The sequence below is a fragment of the Rhodamnia argentea genome, chromosome 9 (assembly GCF_020921035.1).
Source record: "Rhodamnia argentea isolate NSW1041297 chromosome 9, ASM2092103v1, whole genome shotgun sequence".
Taxonomy (NCBI): domain Eukaryota; kingdom Viridiplantae; phylum Streptophyta; class Magnoliopsida; order Myrtales; family Myrtaceae; genus Rhodamnia; species Rhodamnia argentea.
In genome coordinates this window covers 9,233,421-9,239,310 of record NC_063158.1, presented here as the reverse complement: position 1 = coordinate 9,239,310, position 5,890 = coordinate 9,233,421, and the positions used below count along the sequence as shown (strand labels likewise).

General features: G+C 42.1%; 1 pseudogene; it reads left to right on the top strand.

Moving 5' to 3' along the window:
- The first annotated feature begins 805 nt into the window (after positions 1-805).
- Positions 806-5,369, top strand: LOC125316429 (annotated as a pseudogene).
- The last annotated feature ends 521 nt before the right edge of the window (positions 5,370-5,890 follow it).

Genomic DNA, 5,890 nt, shown 5'->3' with positions numbered 1-5,890 from the left:
AAATGCGAAAAATATGGACAATTTTTTTTGTTCAAAATGCTTCCTTATGCTTGGCCAAAGCTACCAAACTTGATTTTTCAATTTTTTGACTTTTTATGAATTTTTGTGAATTTTGTGAAATAAAACTAAGAAACACTTGATCAAAAATCGTGTGTCAACACCTAGTTGCTATCCTTGTTCATCAATGTATTTAATGTCGGGGTTGTGTTTCTTTTCTCTTCCACTTGCGTGTTTCATCTCATGGTCCGCCATGTGAGTCGTATCTTGGGTTAAAGGCGGTTTTGGTGGATGTGCCGTGCCCTCAAAGGACCGCGGGACGTGACATCCCCCATTTTGCTTGGTATTAGAGCAAAGTCGGCTCAATCCAAGTTGATTGAGGATTGGAGTGATAAGGAGTGATGGAATTTGGATGGTGGGGGTAGTGAGACCATAGGGAGAACTCGATAGAGTTAAGCACGAAATGCATGGCATATGAATTGGCGTAAGTGATTCACATCTTAAATTAGCATGATTGTGGTGAATAGGTGATGATGACCAAGTATCGTACTAGCACATGAATTGATTATGGATGTTGGCTTGATGAGTGAATAATTGTTTTGATTATACTAAGTTGCGGATGCGATCGGACTTGAGGTACGATCGTGCATCCTTGATTAATGTGTTACGGTGTGTGATTGAGTGGTTGGATGTTGTGATTATGATTGCTACTTGAGTAATGTATAATTACTAGACTTGAGTAGATGACGGAGGCCTCTAATTCTGTGACGGAATTCTAGTGAATCAAGTGCGGTAAGTGTGAACCAAGATGAATCGCAAACCTGGGAGACCTAAGGGTAGAGCTTCTAGCTCGAAGTCACTTATGGCGAAGAATCCTAGAATGGATGAAGTCCCGAGAGCCTTGGAACGAATTGGTGATTTATTAGACAGGCAAGCTCAAGATAGAGATGCCGCTATTGCCCAAGCCGTAGGAGCTGCCATGGCTGCTGTTAACGCGATGAATAATAACATTGGAGATGACGGGACGAATAACAACAATGGTCAGGGCGTTGGAGTTGGTAACGCCCGGGTTAACGAGAATAATGACCAGGGTGTTGAGATAGGCAATGCTTAGAATGAAGGGAATCCGGCTAGGCAGATGGGTCGATTAGTTGAGCGGTTTATGAGACCGAAGCCGACCTAGTTTGATGGCACCGAAGATCCCGAGCTAGCGTCAAGATGGATAGAAAAGTTAGAGAAAGCTTTTGAAGTATTGAAATGCACAGACGAGGAAAGGGTATTGTTGACTGCGTTTCAATTGGATGGCACAACCAATGATTGGTGGAATGCTATGAAAGATGGGGTGTTTCTTAGAGGCACTGCCATGACTTGGGCTGCCTTCACTGTTGCGTTTAACGATAAGTACTTCTTGAAAACAAGACGAGAAAGGAGTGGAATTCCAGCAATTGCACCGTAATCAACCGACGGTGGATCGGTATAAAGCTAAGTTCACTAGACTGTTGAAGTACACGCCGAGGTCGCTTGAGGACCCATTGGAGAAGGCGCGAAGATTCAAAGATGGATTGAGGCTAAAACTTTGCAGTCATATGGTGGCCATGAATTTGAGGACTTATAAGGAAATTTATGAGCGAAGCCAAATGATACGAGAGGATATGAAAGAAAGAGCCGTCGCTTCTGGATCGCGATTCGCTCCTTCGAGAGATAATAGGCGATTTGGTAAGAGACCGATGGTGGATAATAGACGCTTTGTACCTCCTGTTCAAAAGAATATCAATCGAATGGGAGTTGTCGTCTTTGTGGTAGAAGGCATGGAAGCGGGCCATGTCCCGATGGGACGAGTGCATGTTTTAAGTGTGGCTAGTTGGGTCACCACATAAGGAATTATCCGAGTCAAGCTCTGGGGAACCGAACTCAAGGTCAAAGATCACAGATTGGATAGTCAGCCATAATTCAATACAACGATCAAAATCAGCCGCCAGCTCAAGGAAGAGTTTATGTTGTGGCACGCGAAAAGGCGGAGGAAGTGTCTAGCATGGTCACGGGTATGGTCTATTTATGTGATCAAGTTGCATATGCTTTATTTGATCCTGGAGCTTCACATTCCTTTATATCCGCTCGGTTCTTGATTTGGTGGGTATGGAATTGAAACCGCTGAATGTGATATTGCATGTTAGTACACCGTTAAAGGATGATGTGCTAGTCTTGCTAGGTTGTGCAGACCGTAGGATAGTTATTGGTAGTAACGAAGAAAGGATAGATTTGGTCGTGCTGCCTATGTATGATTTTGATGTGATTATTGGGATGGATTGGCTGAGTAAACAAAAAGCTCTAGTTGATTGTAGTAACCGAGTGATTTAGTTTAACCCCGATAGTCGTCCTAGCTATGGATTGGTAGAGAGTCGTGGTGAAACCTTGATTCCTTTAATATCGTCACTCGAAGTGGAGAAGTCAATCGCAGAAGGATGCCAAGTGTATTTGGCTGCGGTTGTAGACATGACTGTGTGGGAACTCAAGTTGGAGGATATTGCGGTAGTACGAGAATTTCCCGACGTATTTCCTCAAGAATTACCAGAATTATCTCGAGAAAGGGAAATTGAATTCATAATTGAGTTAGCCCTTGGAATGGAATTGATTGCTAAGGCACCTTATAGAATGTCGTTGTCAGAATTGAAAGAACTGAAAGTTCAAACGCAAGAGTTGCAAGATAAGGGATTCATTCGACCGAGTGTGTCGCCTTGGGGAGCACCGGTGTTATTTGTAAGGAAAAATGATAGATCTCTGCGTTTATGTATTGATTACGAGCGATTAAATCAGGTGACTATTAAAAATAAATATCTCTTGCCAAGGATTGATGATATGTTTGATCAATTACAAAGAGCTTCGGTGTTTTCTAAAATAGATATGAGAACTGGTTATCACCAATTGAGGATTAAGAAAGAGGACATACCGAAGACGGCTTTCAGAACGAGGTATGGACACTATGAGTTCACGGTTATGCCTTTCGGGTTAACTAATGCCCTAGCTGCATTTATGGGTTTAATGTATCGAGTGTTGAAGGAATTCTAGGATCGGTTTGTCATTGTCTTCATCAATGACATCTTGATTTACTCAAGGAGTAATGAGGAACATGAAAGACATCTGAGGATTATCCTACAGAGTTTGAGGGAGCATTCGCTCTACGCCAAGTTTAGTAAATGCGAATTTTAGCTGAATAAAGTGACTTTCCTTGCAAAGATTGAGGCAGTGATAAATTGGCCTCGACCCACAATAGTTACCGAAGTTCGAAGTTTTCCGGGATTGGCAGGTTACTATAGGCAATTTGTGAAAAAGTTTTCATCCATAGCTACTCTGTTGATGAGGTTAACTAGGAAAGATGTGAGATTCGAGTGGACGGATAAGTGTGAAAGGAGTTTCTAGGAACTTAAGCATCGTTTAACGATCGCACCAGTATTAACAATCCCTTCTAGACCTGGAGGTTATGAGATATATAGCGACGCTTCGCTAAAGGATTAGGGTGTGTGTTGATGCAGCATGAAAAAGTCATCGCTTATGCCTCGCGACAGTTGAGACCTCATGAGAAGAACTATCCTACGCACAAGTTGGAATTAGCTGCGATTGTTTTCGCCCTGAAAATCTGGATGCATTACTTGTGTGGCGAACGATTCCAAATTTATACGGATCATCAGAGTTGAAGTACTTATTTTTGCAAAAGGAATTAAACATGAGGTAGCGTGGATGGATGGAACTACTCAAGGATTACAATTACGACATTACGTACCACTCGAGCAAAGCAAACAGAGTGGCGGATGCACTCGCTTGAAAGTCAAGCATAGCGTGTTTGTTGGTTAAAGGATGGTCTTTGCTCGAAGGACTAAGGGATTCTGAATTTAAGTTGGAGGTTTGTCGGCATTCGAGTTTATAGCAACCTTAAGGATTGAACCCAAAATCTGAGAACGAATCAAGGCTTTGCGGTCTACGGATCCCGAGATTCAGAAAATCCTCGAGATGGACATTGCGAAAAGAAAACCCGAGTTTCAAGTGTCAGAAGATGGGATTTTGAAATTTCACGGACGTTTATGTGTACCTGCTGACGAGGAACTTGAAGAAAGGATTTTATCCGAAGCTCATAGGAGCAATTACGGTATTCATCCCGGTAGCACAAAAATGTATCAGAATTTACGTTAGCACTACTGGTGGAATGGAATGAAGGTGGATGTGGCTAAGTATGTCGCAAAGTGTTTAACATGCCAACAAATAAAGGGGCAATATTGCAAGCCTAGTGGATTACTCCAGCCTTTAGAAATTCCGGAATGGAAATGGGAGCATGTAACAATGGACTTTGTGATGGGATTACCGAGGAGTCAGAGGGGACATGACTCGATTTGGGTAGTCGTAGATAGGCTGACCAAATCTGAACATTTCATTCCTGTGCGCAAGGATTTTGCAATGGATAAATATGCCGAATTATACATGCGTCAAATTGTACAATTGCATGGAGTGCCAATCACAATAACGACGAATAGGGATCCTAAGTTTATGGCAAATTTCTAGAAGAGTCTTCAGGATGCCATGGGAACAAAGTTGTAGTTTAGTACAGCATACCATCCACGGGCTGATGGACAATACGAAAGGACAATACAAACACTCGAGGATATGCTGTGAGCATGTGTTATTGATTTTAAAGGTAGATGGGAGGGCCGACTGCATTTAGTGGAATTCACTTATAATAATAGCTACCAGCAAAGCATCCGAATGGCACCATTTAAGGCACTTTATGGCGAGCATGCTTGAACACCAATATGCTGGAATGAGGTTGGCGAAAGGAGTATAACATGCCTAGAATTGGTGGAGCAATCAATTGAGGCTATTAAGGTTATTTGAGAAAGACTTAAAACAGCTCAGAGTCGTCAGAAAAGCTATGCCGATAAAAGACGCAAGCCTTTGGAGTTCCAGGTGGGTGATCACGTCTTTCTCAAGGTGTCACCTATGCGAGGGCTATCTCGGTTCGGTAAGAAAGGGAAGTTAAGCCCAAGGTATGTAGGTCCATTCGAGATATTGGAAAGAATTGGGACATTGGCATATCGTCTTGCTTTGCCACCAAGTTTGTCGCAGATTCACAATATATTCCATGTGTCGATGTTGAGAAAGTACGAGCCCGACCCGACTCATGTTTTAGACTATGAGACTATCGAGGTAGACGACAGAGTGTCGTATGTAGAAAATCTAGTTAGAATCGAGGATCGAAAGGAGCAAGTTCGAGGAATAAGACAATTCCGTCGGTCAAAGTAGTTTGGGAGCATCACGGAATTGAAGGCGCTACATGGGTAAGCAAAGAAATGATGAGGTGTCAATATCCCCATTTGTTTGAATAGTTGTAAGTTGTAGCAAATTTCGAGAACGAAATTTTTGTAAGGGAGAAGAGTTGTGACATTCTAAATTTCCTACCATTTTGAGACTATTGAATGAAGAATATCTATCGTTGTAATTCAGTTTTATTTCGCTTGGACCCGATCAATCCCGAGTACACCGACCGGAAAGGGAAAGGCTAACGCACAACAAGGTACGTGACCTAGGAAACTCGAATAGGAATTGGCATTTTGACCATAATCATTGCCAAGGGAATATTTAGAACTGGTAAAGGCTGATTTAAGGACGATTATGAAATCCATTGCTAGCATTATATAATTGGGGCATAGGTGATTCCGCTTAACCAATGTATGATTTGCGAGATTTTTCTAAATCGAACGCTAATGATTGAGACTTAAGGGACTAGTGATAAACCTTCACAATTACATGACAACCAAAATGGTCATGACTTGAGTAAACCTAAGAACGATAAAAATCACCGAGTCGATACACGTAATGTTGCTGCAAAAGCCACCCGTTCTTTTGA